The 16,942-nt window shown below is 33.5% G+C and overlaps 1 long non-coding RNA gene across 1 annotated transcript; it reads left to right on the forward strand.

The window, feature by feature from the left end:
* The first annotated feature begins 2,065 nt into the window (after window positions 1–2,065).
* On the forward strand, window positions 2,066–15,473 carry LOC145270810 (uncharacterized). The gene is made up of 2 exons (XR_013865575.1): window positions 2,066–2,240; window positions 11,314–15,473. It is a non-coding gene; the product is annotated as an uncharacterized LOC145270810 (long non-coding RNA).
* The last annotated feature ends 1,469 nt before the right edge of the window (window positions 15,474–16,942 follow it).

The raw sequence follows: 16,942 nt of genomic DNA on the forward strand, positions 1-16,942 counted from the left end.
TGTCAGAAACCGACCTTACGAATGCGTGAAAAAATAGTGAATAATTCGACCTCCTATCTTTCTAAGCTTATAACTACTTGAAAAATGTAATTCAAACCCTAATTTTTTTCCAATTAAAGGAGCAAAGACCAAATTTTAAAAAATAACAGGTTTAATAACAAATTATGCAATATTTGTTTTTTTGAAATCAGCTTTCCTTAAAACAGATGTGAAGAAAACAAACGAAATTTAACTTAAGTCAATCATAAAAAATCGATATAAATTAAAAAAATCACTTACCTATAAAAATTACCAATCAATGTATAGTTCCATTCTTCATTGTTAAGAATTTATCCATATTTATATTTTAAAATCCATTTATTTTTTTTTAATAAAAGAATTTTTTAAATGCCTATTTGTAAAAGGCACCATGACGCAAGAATTTTATATTTTTATCGAACACCGGAAGTAGTTTTTTTTTTATTGTTTTGAAGTACGGATGGACAGAAAGAAGTAAAAACTATGTCGTTAGTCGTCTAGCCTTGTCCGTGAAGAAATATGTGTTCCCATAGTATTAAAAATAGTCAAATTTTACTTATAAGTTTTTGTCTTAAAAAAAAGACACTCAAGGAATTTTTTCTTTTCTTTTCTCAAAGAAATATATAAATTTTTGATTTATTATATTTTCATTCTTTTTTTGTCGAGTGAGACTTTTTTTTTTTTTTTTAAATATCTAAAAAAAAGCAAAAAACATGGAATGAAATAGAAAAAATTGTCATCATCGTTCATTACTTACTGGACAATATAAGCAGAACATAGGCTTCCAATTAAAAAAAAATCGTGTTTAAAAAAAAAAAAAAAAGGTTTTACACTTTGGACTTTACAGGTAAATTTCAATAAAACACTTTTTGTGTTTTAATTTACAATATATTATTTATTGATCTTTTATCTTCAATTTGTGATATATAAGATTTTGGTGAGTAAATTAATTATTAAAATTTTGATAAACATTTCAAAATGAGGGGGTGAATTAAAAAAAAAAACTTCGTCTAAAATATTATATTCGATTGATTGGAAAGAACATAAAATTTCACATTGACCCTGAAAATATCGTAAAAATTGAACCAATAGAAAAATTTTGATAGATTTTTTAATTTAAAAATTGAAAAAAAATTAACTCGTAAAATTCAATTGATTTCATTACATAAAAAATGGCTGCATGGAAGCGCGCCGGCATTTTGTAAACACTGTTTGTTTTAAAAAATAATATTTCTATTATTTTTTAAACAACTTTAATAATTTTTTTGGAAGTATATTCCATAAAGAAAATAAACAACCCACTTTAAAAGGAGAAATTACGAGTTTTTTTATATTTTATTCGCAGTTTCGTGTTAGGGGTGTCAAAAGTTCCTCATAAGTGGTGACTGGTGACCTTTACTTGAGTTTGGAATCTGATTTCATGATATCATGAAAACTTAGTACGACTTTATTATATTCGTTTTCATCCCCGTAAACCCATATAATTCTGTTTACATTGGGGTGTAGGGCTGTGGAGGGGCAGGGGGGGGGGACGGATGGTTCCCCCCCTGCCCCTCCATCGCCCTACCTTACTACGCGCGAACGCATCATGTAAGAATAGCATAAACGATAGCGATGAGTTGGCACAAAATAGTGCGAGGGTTCAGGAATTAATACCATGCAAACAGTAAATTTGCGACGGATTTGAATATCAGATTCGTTCTCAGCGACCCCGAAAACCTACAAAAACAAATTTTATTGGACAGTGTTCTGTTGTAGTTAAAGTAAACATTTACCAATTAATGTATCTATTATTTTAATAATTTGGATATGTAAACGTATCTTGGTGATAAAAAATTGCTCGGAACATTTTTAATGAGGATACAAGGAATTGGTTATTACCGGCAACTCCTAACTTCCTGTTCATGACAATCAGTTTATCTACTACTACCACTACCACCACTACTACTACTACTACTACTACTACTACTACTACTACTACTACTACTACCACTACTACCACTACTACTCATAGTGATGATGATGATGAGGGAGAGAAAGAGAGAAAGAGAGAGAGGGGAGAAAGACAGAGAGAGAGGGGGGGGCAGAAAGAGTACTGCGTTAAAAAGACTCGTTTTGTCTGATGACACATTCGCTTCATTCTATCACATAGCACAACAAGTACACAAGCGACCCCTTAAACGGTCAAAGTAATCCCCAAACGAAAGAAGATCATTAAAAAAGTAAGTATAAACTTACTTGAATTAGTTTACATTTTTGTAAAACATGTTTTATTTCCAAATTTGTACTCATTTGTTTTTTGGGGAAATGTCGGTAACGATGTTTAGATAAATATATTCCTTTCAAAACTAATCACCAAAAGTACGTAAGGATGTGTTTTTGTTTTTAGTTTTCAATTAATTAATTGTTTTTATAGAAATAAAAACAATATGTGTATAAATAGTTTTTATTTGTTACATCCCAGTTTTATCACTGGTTGTGCAATAACAAATGTCAGAAATAAAAATAAATTAATGAATTAGAAAATGGCACAAAGCAATAACTTGTTAGTTAGCAATCGGAAATCTGGCTAGTCACGTTTTATTTTTAATTCTGGTGAACCCAACCTCTAATTTTTAAAATCGGTATTCAGTTAAAATCGACTTTTGCGGAATTATGTTCTCCTCACTTTTAATGGGTACCTGAAAAATGAATGTATGATGCCTAAAATTTATAAACATTTTTTACCTTGCCTACACATAAAAGTTACTAACATTCAGAAATTCAATTTGATTAAATTTTCAGCATTTATTAACGATCACAGAATATAATGAATTCATTTAAAATTCAGTGAAATGTATTATTTTATGTAAACGAAAAACACTCTTACTAAAGTTATAGTTTAAGTACTAAAAACAAAAAAAAAACGCATGAATTTAGTTTTCCTTTTTATGAAAAAAAAAGCATCTAATGTGTTAACAATTAAATAAAAAAAATATTTCAGAAACTTTACAAAAAGTGTCTAAAATACGTGTTTATGAAATCAATATAATTTGAAGAAAAATTAATTTCACAACATGACTATCATATATATATATATATATATATATATATATATATATATATATATATATATATATATATATCATTGAATTAAGCATTGTTTATCAATTATTTAATCAAAAATATAAGTGAAAAAAAATCATGTGATTTTAATAGCAAAATGCCTGAACGAGTAAATATGAGCGTAAGAAATTTTTTAATAATCTTGAAAATAATTGAGATCTAGGGTTAGTAAGAAAAAAATAATAAAAAATATGTCGAATTTCTAGTAACAATTTGTTCGAAACTTAAATCTATTTACATGTCTAGATGAGTGGTGGTCAGAGCGGGGTCGTTTTCCTTTTTGACTGGCTAAGCCAGGCAACTGTCCAGGCCATATTTTCATACCTTCTACCAGACGGAAGTAATTCGTATATATTGGTTATAGGTTACATCACTTTTTTTCTGAAGGTGGAGCATTCGAGAATGTTCTTGTGAATGTGATGTTACTAAGAGTTTTTTTTTTTTTTGCATTGAATTGTGTGACTCCTGACAGAGTTAGGGTCTGATTTACTGCAAACTCTGTAGTGTTGAAGAATTTTCAACATTTTGCGGAATTCCTACGGGATGCATTACATTTTCTGTTTTTTTTTTGTATTTTTTTGTTGCTTTTTATTATGGCAGATAGGCACGATGACTTACTGGATCAGATATCTCTCCTGAAAACCAAAATTCAAGGCAGACTAAGGAAGTGTCGTGGAGAAGATATTTCCGCTCAAATATTCATTGTGTTATAGGACCCGATCCAGGAATGCATAACAGAAATCAAGATTCAGGTTACAAAGTTACAGCTCTCCCTATCTTCTGCGACTGAAGCAAAAGAGATAGAAGAGGATTTTTTATGTGAGCAGATTATTTTCCACAAGGAAATGGTAAATATTGCATCTGTGCTTATTCCAGTAGAGAATAATTCCTTCCCAGGTCGAGTGCTACAGAGTTCTCATCGAGCAGACATTTGTTGTTCTTTACAGTGAAACCTCCTCAGATTCAAGTTGTAGTACTAACATTCAGTGGATTCAAGTTGTAGGACTAACATTCAGTTGACTGAGAATGGACAAGGACCGCATATCATTCTGCAACTTCTCCTGATTTGAGAATTGTGTTTGTTGGTATGGCTACTAATGCAAAGAGATTGAATTTCGGAAGAACCATTATTGTTAATCAACCACCTGAGTGTTACTGACATTAACTACCAGGTTGCTCTCAACATCCTTAAAAATGAGTACTTGGATGTTAATGAAATCATTGATAATGTTTTCCAAGACATCAACTACGTACCCCAAACGTGACAGGTTTTACTCTGACTTGGGCAGCTTTTTATTAAGAATGAAATCACTTTTGGGTGAATTAAGAAGGTCCTTTGCTTGTGATTTTTCGAATGATCATTCTGCTGTTCATGGCTAAAATACTTTTTTCCAAATTACACTGTGAACTGAAAAGAGAAGTGATCCAACTGTCTTGAAGAATTTGTTGAGGTCATTAAACAGAGAGGTGAAGAGCACTGGCCTTGTAATGGTGTCGATCATGGTTCATCTAGAAACCACCTTCTAAGATCGAAGATCACATATGTTCACAGGGACTCTTCCTACCAGGTAGCTTCTGAGCTTCGGGCCTCCTGCAACCTACCACCCATGTGTGTTATATTTGGTCGAAACGGTAAAACCGTTTCTGCTAATTGTTTGTTGGATACAGTTAGTGGACGCACATGCTTATCTGATGAAGTGCTGAAACCCTTGAGATACCTAGAATCCTTCAGCTTGGACTGTGACTTAAAACTGTCTATCCTGCTGGGAGAATGTGAAAAGTGATTTAGGGAGGTGATTCTGAATATTGATTTGTTGCCTTAGATTTGTCCATCCACAATTGGATTCTCTGCTGGATGAGTTTCCTGTGGCCAACTTCTCCCTTGCTCGAAAGATTGACCAGAATTTCAGTGATGTTTCTATCAAAGGAATAATTGGTCTTGATCTTATCAGACACTTGTCTGTCTAGTACTCTGTCTGCAGGGATGGGCCTTCTTAATCTCGGCTGGGATAGTCACTTTTGGTGAAGTGGGATCTTTCCACTCTACTTACTAGTCTTTGCTTGGTGAGGGTGTTTGGCATCCTTTTCACTCTGTACAGTTAAATCATCTCACTTGTGTTTTGGAGTCTGAAACCTCTTACCTGGACCCTCTTGCCAGTTTCTTTCTTGACAGCAAAGTCCAGCAAGGGCTTGAAAGGATGTTGAGCATATAGTCTTTAGGGCTTACTGAGCAAGAGGTATTCGCTGATTACGATTAAGAGAAAATAGATCAATTCAAGAAGATATTGTCTATGTACCTTGGCATGTGAACAAATTTGCGAGGGTTCCATCAAACCATGCATAATGCCTGCATGTTTTGGATTGTGTGGTTCTAACCTTGGAGAAGAATAGGATCTGTCAAGAATATTTGGAGGTTTTTCTGACTGCAGGAACAAAAGGGTATCATCGAGAAGATCTTTCTTCCCCCTAGTCATTTTAAGAATTATATCTGGATTCCTAATGTACCTGTTCTTAAAACAGATCCCTCTTCTACGACTAAATTTTGTCCCATCTTCAACTGTAGCCTGAAGAATGGTGGCTCTGTTTCTTTAAATGATATGTTGGACTTGTTGCTATCTTTCCAGACACCAGGAAGGCTTTTTTTGATGATTTGGATTTAGAAGCTAAACAGGACATATTTTGCTTTCTTCTCAAGGATGGGGACTGGCTGCATTGTTTTTGCTATACCACCATTATTTTTGGATTCATCTCTACTCCTTTTATCATGGTTTATTATAGATTAGAACTCAGATGACCACTTGCCAGGAAAATTATGATAAAGCAGAGACAGGCTTGCAACGTCTCTTCTGTGGGAAAGAGGTTGCAGGAAAGAGAAAAGGGCATGTCCTACTAAGCCACAAAGTCTACTTTGAATTCTGTCAAGGTAGGATGCATATTTTTTAGCAGCTCCTGCTCAGATGTGGCAACAGTACTCCATCCTTGGACGTAGCTTTTATATAGATAGAGAATTCCATCAGTAGTGAGATATCTAATGGAGCGGAAGAAGGATCCCACCATTTTTCCAGCAACCTTGGCAACAGATTTAATGTACATGTTCCATTTCAGATCAGGAATAAAGGTCAAGGCCAGAAGCTTGTCAAAACATGGAGCCTCCTCAAGATGAGAGGCGTTCATTTCAATTGATGCCAGATGATCAGATCAGAGCGTTGATGATGTAAAGATAGAGGATAAAATTAACAGCCACCTCTTTCCCTATTGTACCACATGATCAGAGGAGAGAGAATCAGAGAGAACGTAGTCATTTGCAGCATTTGATGTGTTGCCATAGATGGTAGTGTCGTCTGTATAAATGTCTACGAATGATCTTAGGATGAGATTTGGGAGATCATTGATGTAGATCAGGAAGAGAATTGGGCCCAAGCTGGACCCTTGAGGGACTCGAATATTAATACTGTGGGCTTCTGATTTCTGCCCATCAACCATTACCCTTATGAACCTATCAGAGGGAAATGATTTAATAATTGAGAAGACATTTCCAGCTATACCATAGCTGGAGATCTTGTAAAGTAGATTTTTATGCCATACCTTATCAAAGGACTTTGGTATGGCAATTGCCCTAGAAAGGAAGTCTTTGTTGAGAGATTTTCTAATCCCATTAGATATAACAGTAAGCACATCTGCTGTAGATCTAGCAGAACGAAAACCATATTGTATGTCACTAAGAAGGTTATTTTTGCTGAGGTGGTTGACTACTTCTCTACTTAACACAGATTCTAGCAACTTGCTCATGACGCACAGGAGACTTATTGGTCTGTACTGAGAGGGAGATGACCGATCACTTGAATTCTTAAATACAGGGCTTACTGACAAGGTTTTCCAGGATGTTGAGAAGCAATTCTATTTAAGACAATGCTTAAACAGCTTTGTAAGTATGAGAGCTAGTACTGGTTGAAGCTTTTTCAACACTGTAATTGGAATGTCGTCGGGTTAGTTGATTTACTGGAATCAAAGTTTTTGATAAGGTTGACATCACGCACAGGTTTCAATCTGAGTGAGGTCATAAGCAATGAAGAAATCGTAACAGAATCTCCTCTCATCATCAGTCTTGTTTGAGTGGCTTAACCATTCCACATTGTGAACATTGAAGTCTCCACAGATGTCACATAGCGTGTTTTCTGATACAGGAGGAAATATGGGGGGTTGACAGCTTTGGCTGCATAGGGTAGAATTTGTTGCAAAGTTCTTGGCAAAGAGTTTGGCTTTGTCTGATGATGACGAGATTACCTCAGGTCCATTGGTGATGGTTGGGATAGAGCACATGCTTCTGTTCAAGATTCTGTTTGCTATTTTCTAAAACTGATGGGAACCCAGCCGCTGCTCAGCTACTTTGGACTTAACACACTGAGCATACAACTCTCTTGCGTTCTTTATTACTCTTTTACAGTGGTTGCTGGCAGTCCTAAAAATGGCTTTATTCTCAGTACATCTATTATGCCGGAAGCAATGGAAATAATGATTTCTGTGCACAATAGCAGTAGCACATTCTGGAGAGAACCATGGCTGACTGTTAGGTTTTTACTGGAATTTTTTGGAGGGTATGAAGCGGTCTGTACCTACAATTAACCATTCTGTCAGGTCTGATACTATAGAAGACACATTCTCTTTAAATATGAAATGCAGAGGTAGATCTGATACAAATGTACTCTCCCAGTCAATCATAGAGTATCGATATACTGTCTGATGAAGAGGTACGTTTGAGGACTTATTACATTTCATTTTTATCTTAACTGATACAGCAGACTGGTTGGAAGATCCCAGTGGAGACAGAACAGAAAATGGACATAGCTCAGAGCATGTTATCAGAAAAAGGTCTAGAAGACTTGCATACTGACCGTCAGAATCAGGCATACGGGTGGAGTTGTGAACAATCTGAGTGAGGTCATAAGCAATGAAGAAATCGTAACAGAATCTCCCCTCATCATCAGTCTTGTTTGAATGGCTTAACCATTCCACATTGTGAACATTGAAGTCTTCACAGATGTGAATGTTAGCCGAAGGATGAGCAGACAGGATGTGGTCAATTTCCTCAGATATGCTCTTAAAGATAGTAACTCCACTGTTGTGGGGACGATAGAAGGCAAATATAAACAGTGGTGTAAGCTAGTGCAACCTGGAAGCACATATATTTGTAAATTTGGATGCCCGAGTTGTGTTGATCTGTGTTCTTCCCTTGTTTGATAGCAAAAATATTTTTGCAAGGAACAGACTAAGATGTTCTTCCACTGGTTGTTTCTAGTCTTCCTGCTACACAGCATGTAATACGCTGCAAGATTTTTTTTTAAATACAGTCTTCAGAATATTTTTAACACCAGTGAATTTTGCAAGAAATTTAAACGCAACAGTTTCTTTCAAGAAACTTTAAGGAAAATCGTGGAGTAATATTTTTTCTGAAATACGAATTCACTCAATCTTATACTTACTATTCTCTTAATGTTAGCGTTTGGTTAATGAAAAACCTGTTCTTATTTTGACCACCACCACCACCACCACCACCACCACCACCACCACCACCACCACCACCACCACCACCTTTACCTTGCATTAACCTTTTTAAGGTTAATGAAGAACATGTTTTTATGTTGACAACCACAAATAGGTGTATCAGCATTTTTGTAGGAATTTTTGACACCCCTAATACAAAACTGCGAATAAAATATAAAAAACTCGTAATTTCTCTTTTAAAAGTGGGTTGTTTATTTTCTTTATAGATTATACTTCCAAAATAAACTATTAAAGTTGTATAAAAAGTAATAGAAATATTATTTTTTAAAAAACAATAATGAAATTAATTGAATTTTACGAGTTCAGTATTTTTCAATTTTTAAACTTTAAAAATCTATCAAAATCTTTCTATTGATTCTATTTTTACAATATTTTCAGGGTCAATGTGAAATTTTATGCTCTTTCCAATAAACCGAATATAATATTTTATACAAACGTTTTTTTTTAATTCACGCTCAGCCCCCCCCATTTTTAAATGTCTATTAAAAAGTAAATAATTTACTCACCAAAGTTTTTTATATCACAAATTGAAGATAAAAGATCAATAAATAATATATTCAAATTTAAAACAAAAAAAAAGAAGTGTTTTTTTAGAAATTTACCTGTAAAGTCCGAAGTTTAAAACCTTTTTTTTTTAAATCAACATTTTTTTTTTGTTTTGTTTTTTTTTAAATCTTGGTCCTTGCTCCTTTAATTGAAAAAAAAATTAGGGGTTGAATTACATTTTCCGAGTAGTTATAAGCTTGGAAAGACAGGGGTCGAATTATTAAATATTTTTCACAAAGTTTCTGACACACCTAGACAACCACCTTAACGTTACATAAGTTTTAAGCTTAATGAAGAGCATTTTTTTATGTTGACCACCATTTCAACGGTTTAAGTTTTAACATAAATAATAAAATGAAGACCTTTTTAAATGAGCCAAAGGTTTTATTCAACATAAAATACAACCAGTAGAGATGCATAACAAATGAAGGACAAACAGAACGAATGAATGCACCAATTTCCTACATTATTTTTAAGTCAGCGTACTAATGCTACACATTACAGCATAACACTCTCTGTCACATTTTTATTTAATTTTCGGGTTATGGATGATCTTCCATCCCCGTTTTGTTGATTCTCGAAGTGTCCTTTTTCGAGTTTGACTGTTGCTGCTCTTCTGTTTTTGGACATTTCGTTTTGTCAACTGATTTGGTGTGGCATTATACTTAGAAGGTTCCTGTTGATCAGTCACTTCGGGTTCAGAGCTATTTGATGGGGTAGAATCGTTGGTGAACACTAACACTTGAATATGCAGTCCTCTATTAAAATGATGCTTATTTGTTTTCTGCAGATTTTGTTGCAATGATTTTTTCATTGCAGTCGAATTAGTTGCATTTACTGAATTCACCGCAAAAATATTTGTTTAGAGTAAAGATTGGAAAGTAGTTTTGAACTGTTTTTCTTGTCCCTTTCACTGCTTTAGAGATTTCGGTTTTAGAGTAAAAATATATTCATCCTTGCCATTTTCAACCACATTACTTCAGCACTCTTGATTAATATATATTATCTGAAACTTAGATTATTTTACCATATTTGAAACTAGAAGTTGCTTGTGCTTAACTTACAACAGTTTCAGATTTAACTAAAATTTATACATGGAGCTTATATGACCAAAACTATTGCAACACTTCTGAAGAAAAAAAGCAATGAAAAAGACTAGGATAAATTAGAATCAAAATAGGATTAACAATTTTCAAACGCTTGAATTGCTTATTCTATTGACTACCATACACACATTAGTCCTTATCCTTCAGTGGTCTTCAAGCCTTGATATGTGATGATTCCTTTGTAAAAAACAAAAAACAAAAACAATAATGGTTCAAATAATCCACAAATTCACCTTTTTCTTATTGAATTGGATTTACTTATAGTCCAATAACTAGTCGTTTTGTTTCTCCTAAGTCAGGAGTTGTACTTCCTTCAGTTTCAAACTATGATAGAAATAAGGCAAACTCTTATGATAGAAATAAGGCAAGTCGATAGTGAATGGCATTAGCCTGAATCTGAATTTGACAACAAGCAGATAAAAAAGTACTGAGGCATAACTTATCAATCAAACAAAGTGAAAAAATGGCGAAACCCTCAAAAACACAAGTATCTGCAATATTCCAGTCTATATGATTGCTTTCCATTACTTTAAACGATTTCCTTTGGTTTTATTTTTCAATGAAAGGTAGTTCATTAACTACTAAATAAGAATTGGAGAAAATATCCGTTATTGTTTTATTTTATATATTACTCTTATCGTTATTATGTGTAGAAGAAAAGAAATCACATAAACATATTTCAATTAATTGTAGATTTAGGATAAAATTAATTTGTGCATTCACAATTGACTGAACCATGGCTTACTTTAAAAATAATTTAAATACAAGATGCATTGTTTGTCTTTAGTTATTTTCCCCCTTAATCTTAAAAGTAAAGACAGTTTCTCTGCAAGTGTAAATGAGTAATAATTAGAGAGACATCTTTCATTTGAATCAGTGACGTAAATGTACTTAATAATAACACAAGATTTTTATATTTTGTCAAAAATATTTTCATTATATGCTTTAATCATTTACATCTATTATTTATTTGCAGGGCAATGTTTGCAGTATAACCGAAACACAACCTGGAGAAAATAGAAAAAAAAGCAGGAATGTTTTTCACTTCATATTAAACAGACACTTCATATTATAACGCACATGGACACTTCATATTATAATGTAAATAAATCTTACAATTGTAAACTTCCTGGCTCAACATTAAAATATGCAGTAAATCAAACAACCAAGAAAAAATATATGCTTTTAAAGTGTGGCTCAGAATATCCAAACAATTTGATGTTAAAAGTACACAATAAATAAAAAGCCCTTTCTTAAGTTGTTGCTCAGCATTTTCTAAAGAAGTCATAATACATAAACATAAAATCCTTGCAGCATTTGCATTCACACACGAGATCAATACCACATTCTTCTGAAGTGTGTTGTTTTCTTTTCTGAAATAGATTTTGTTGCATCATATACGAACATATATGGACAAAGAAAATTCACTTAAAGAGAATGTTTGAATCATAAAGAGATAATGCATTTAGAATATATGAACTGGTGAATGTCTGGAATTCAGGAGGATGTCCCATCCCCAGCATAAACAAAATGAGAAAATTGAAAACAACAGACAGAGTGAAAAACCTTGTGCTTGTGAAGTGTGTGGCAGAGCATTTTCATTCAAGTCCAAATTAAAAAAACACATGCGAACACACACTGGTGAAAAACCTCATGTTTGTGAAGTGTGTGCTTCTGCATTTTATTCTAATTATGATTTAAAAATCCATATCAGAACACACACTGGTGAAAAACCTTTCGCTTGTGACGTTTGTAGTTCTTCATTTTCAGTAAAATCACAATTGAAGACACATATGCGCATTCACACTGGCGAGAAACCTTATGCTTGTGAAGTGTGTGGATCAACATTTTCAGTTAAGTCGCAATTAACGGTACATATGTATAATCACACTGGTGAGAAACCTCTTGATTGCCAAGTTTGTGGCTCAACATTTTCGTATAATAAGGATTTAAAAATTCATATGCGAACACACACTGGTGAAAAACCTTATTCTTGTCAAGTCTGTAGCTCAGCATTTTCAATTAAATCTCAATTAACAACACATATGCGCATTCACACTGGCGAGAAACCCTATGGTTGTGAAGTATGTGGCAGATCATTTTCATTTCAGACACAATTAAAGGTGCACATGTACATCCACACTGGTGAAAAACCTCATGCTTGTGAAGTTTGTAGCTTAACATTTTCATCTAATTATGCTTTACAAATCCATATGCGCAAACACACTGGTGAAAAGCCTTTCACTTGTGAAATTTGTGGCTCAACATTTTCAGTAAAATACACATTAAAATTACATATGCGAACACACACTGGTGACAAACCTTATTCTTGTGAAGTGTGTGGCTCATCGTTTTCATTTTTACCCCAATTAAAAAGACATGCTTATAAACACACTAACTAACTCAGTGTTTGAGAGATAAGGAACTTTAATGGAACATTCGGATATCTATGTATCTTATATAGACTTCAAGTGTTAGCCACAGATCGTGGGCCCCTTGATTTCTGAGAACTTCGACTGAAGTAAAATAAAACAAAAAAAAGTGAAAGTCAGACATCGTAATATGGCACAAGCTTGAAAGAACTGCACTCATTATCACTGTTCAAAACGACTATAGCCTAAACAGAGCTGAACGCAAAAAAGCCCCAAATGTCAGGACCTTTTTAAACTAACTAAAGTAAATTAAAAAAGAAAGTGAAAAAAGCTTTTTCTTGTTTTTCTCTTGTGGATCTATATTTTCACAAAGTAAACAATAAAACATCACATGCAACATTATATTAGGTTGGTGCAAGAAAATGTTTCTTGATGTCAATTCAAAAGATCATATCTCCTTTCATAATAAACTTTATTAATCTAAATGAGAACCATTAGAATCGACACATTTTTGCCAACGAGAAACAAGTTTATTAGCATAGAAATCCGGAATTCTGAAAGTGATGAAATCATTGAAGGCAGATTCAGCATCATCTCGGCTTTTGAAGCATTTTTTGCACAGGAAGTTGTAGAGATGCCTGAAAAAGTTATAATCAGTAGGCAAGAGGTCTGGTGAATATGGTGGAAGATGTAGAGTCTCAGCCCAATTCGTTCAGTTGCTGCAGGGTCAGTTGAGCAACATGCGGGTGAGTGTTGTCATGGAGAAGAATTCGTCCCTTCAATATGTTTGAGTTTCTGGTGCATTTTGTCAATTTGTCAACAGTATTTCCCCACCGTAATTGTTTTGCACAGATTAAAGAAGCTGTTATGGATGAGACTGGCTGCAAACCACCAAACAATCATTGTAAACTTTTTTGTGCAATTTCGGCTTGGAGAATTGTTGTGGAGCTTCTCCAACATCCAAATAAAATTGTAAAACATCCAAATAAAATTGTAAAACATCCAAATAAAATTGCAAAACATCCAACCATAAAATTGCAAAACATCTAAATAAAATTGTAAAACATCCAACCATAAAATTGTAAAACATCCAAATAAAATTGCAAAACATCCAACTATAAAATTGTAAAACATCCAACTATAAAATTGTAAAACATCCAACTATAAAATTGTAAAACATCCAACCATAAAATTATAAAGCATCCAAATAAAATTGTAAAACATCCAACCATAAAATTGTAAAACATCCAACCATAAAATTGTAAAACATCCAACCATAAAATTGTAAAACATCGACAGTTGTCTTAGAGAATCCACTTCATATCGCACATCACACTCGAGAAATGATCCGTTTTTTAATGTGCAGAAGGAGCATAGAAGACACCTCAAAACAACGATTTTTTTTATTGTTATTCAATTCATGTGGCACTGATTTATCCAACTTTTTCGACTTCCCTATTTGCTTTAAATCGTGAACAACTGTTGAGTGGTCAACCTCGTGTTCAACAGCAACATATCGTTGTGGTTTTGCAAGGATCGACTTCAATTAAGGCTTTCAACTGTTCATTATCAACTGTAGTCAGCCGGCTGTGACCATCTTCATCTTTGAGACTCTCGTCAACGTTGTGCCACACGTTCGTTAGTGGTTCCTGTGCCAAACGCATCATTAATATCACAAGCGTCTCAGCAGCTTTTCGGCCTAGTTTGAACTGGAACAAGAAAATCGTGTGGATTTGAATTTTGTCCATGCTATCTAAAAGCCTGCAAAAAAAGTGAATGAAAACGAATATGATTCAATAGAGTGAAAAGTGCACTTCAAAATGATATATAACATGGCTATATATAATGAATTCAGAAATCATATATAAAAGTAACATGTGAGAAAACGATATTGTTTTTGAACCAATCTAATCCCAGTTGCGAGTGATAGGAGTAAAACTAAAAAAGTAACATCTGTGGTTCAGCATTAACATGGTCATCGTTTAAAGTAAAATACACGTTAAAATGCATGTAAAGCATATATATATACCCACTGGTATGTAAAGCATATATATATACATGTAAAGCATATATATATACCCACTGATCCAAGCGCAAGAGAAGTACAAACAATTACACTCCAAGAATGGTTAGAATTATTAAAGATCTCTTGAGTGGAGCTACTGAAATGTGTGGTGAATAGCTGGCATGCAGTAAGATGCCACATCCTCATGAAAACAAAATGATTAGAAAATTAAAACAGGAGGAATAACGTCAAATATAAATTACATCGTTAACTGAAAACAAGTGTTAGGTATCGGATGGAGCCCTTTGATCTCTTGCACCATAAAAAAATGAATTTAAAAATTTTTTAAGTGAAAAGTTTTGCCCCAGAAAATGGATACTTTGATTTCTGAGAACTTAATGAAGTAATATTAAAAAAATGAAATATTTCTATAAAGTATGTGGCTCTTCCCTTACATTAAACTCATAATTAAAAATACATTCGAACAGATATTGTTTTAGTTACTCAATGTACAAGGGTTTATCAGAAAATATGACACATGAGTCCTGACTAAATATTCCAGAGCTAATAAAGGTATACACTTGCTTATAAGAATGAATACCTTTGTAATGGTGTTATGTAATGGTGTTATGTAGCAGCAGTAAGCGAAATACTTCGTTCTCCTGCAATGAAAAAAAAAAGCAAAAAAGAAAAATATTCCAAATAATATTGTATTCAAAGCCAATAAAGATATCTTCGGCGAAAGGTTGTAAGAATGTATTCCTTTGTATCGTCTACTGATGTTATGTAACAAGCACTTAGCGAGATATTCTGTTGGAGAAGATAAATAGTTCTCCAGGAATGAAGTAAAACCCAAAAAGAAAAATTTACTATAATATAATTAAGTAGTCATTTGATGAGTAGAAACAATGTTCTTCACTTCATTACCAATAAATAGTTAGCAATAACTAGAAACGAATATTGACTGAAGGTTTGGATATGATTTCATATAAAAATCAAGTTTTTGCCCCTAAAAGGTAGTCTTTTATTTCAGAGAACTTAGCCAAAGTAAATACTTTACTCATGCAAAGTGTGTGAGTTCACATTAACTGTAAGATACAGATTAAAAATTTGCACTTCGTCAAAGATAGAAGAATGATGTTTGGACTGTACAAATGTGTCAGTTGGTTGCTCAGAGTGGGAAATAAAAATTTAAATGGAAAACATCCAACTTTATGAAAAAAACTAGAAAAGCAGAAACGACACCAATACTTTTGCATGAGAACAATTCAGCAGAAAAAGATATTTTCAAACAAATAAGATCGCTGTTATTGCTGTGATCCTCTGCTGAGGGATCCTGATTTTTAACATTTTAACATAACTGTGAAAATAATAGTGATTATAGGATCGGTCCAATCCTACTTCAAACCAATCCAGTTGGTATTAAGAAGACTGTCAGTAATTTCTCTCGCAAATTCAAAACCTACCAGAACTACTTTATCATAAAAAAAGGAAATCTTAGCCGTCCTATTCAGTCTGCATCAGTTCATCTTAAAGTCACCCAACCATTATATACAGCAACCACCACCCTCTTACCTTTCTACATCGGATAGGGAGTAAAAAAACAGACTATTAAGTTTGAGACTGGTCTTACAGGAATCCGAGGTACTGTATGTGTCAGGATCTTATGACAGTCTTAATATGAGTTGATAGGATTACCTTCAGTAGTGGGGACATATGTTAAAAAAAGACTAATACAAGTACTAAACTATTCCCAAGTAAGGAATTACAAGAAATCCTTTTTTTTGTAAAAAAAGCAGCAAGCAAGATAGAATATTAATCGTTTAAGTATTAAGTTCTTTTGTTGAGAACGTCTCACACAGTAGCAGCAAGCATGTTGAGAATATTAATTCTTTAAGTATTATGTTTTTTGTTGAGAACGTCTCACATAGTTGCAGCAAGCGAGGTAGAATATTAATTGTTTAACTATTAAGTTTTTTGTTGAGAACGTCTCACATAGTTGCAGCAAGCGAGGTAGAATATTAATTGTTTAACTATTAAGTTTTTTGTTGAGAACGTCTCACATAGTTGCAGCAAGCGAGGTAGAATATTAATTGTTTAACTATTAAGTTTTTTGTTGAGAACGTCTCACATAGTTGCAGCAAGCGAGGTAGAATATTAATTGTTTAACTATTAAGTTTTTTGTTGAGAACGTCTCACATAGTAGCAGCAAGCGAGGTAGAATATTA

This window comes from Euprymna scolopes, chromosome 46 (genome assembly GCF_053919585.1).
Source record: "Euprymna scolopes isolate OS-2025 chromosome 46, ASM5391958v1, whole genome shotgun sequence".
In the NCBI taxonomy this organism is placed as follows: domain Eukaryota; kingdom Metazoa; phylum Mollusca; class Cephalopoda; order Sepiida; family Sepiolidae; genus Euprymna; species Euprymna scolopes.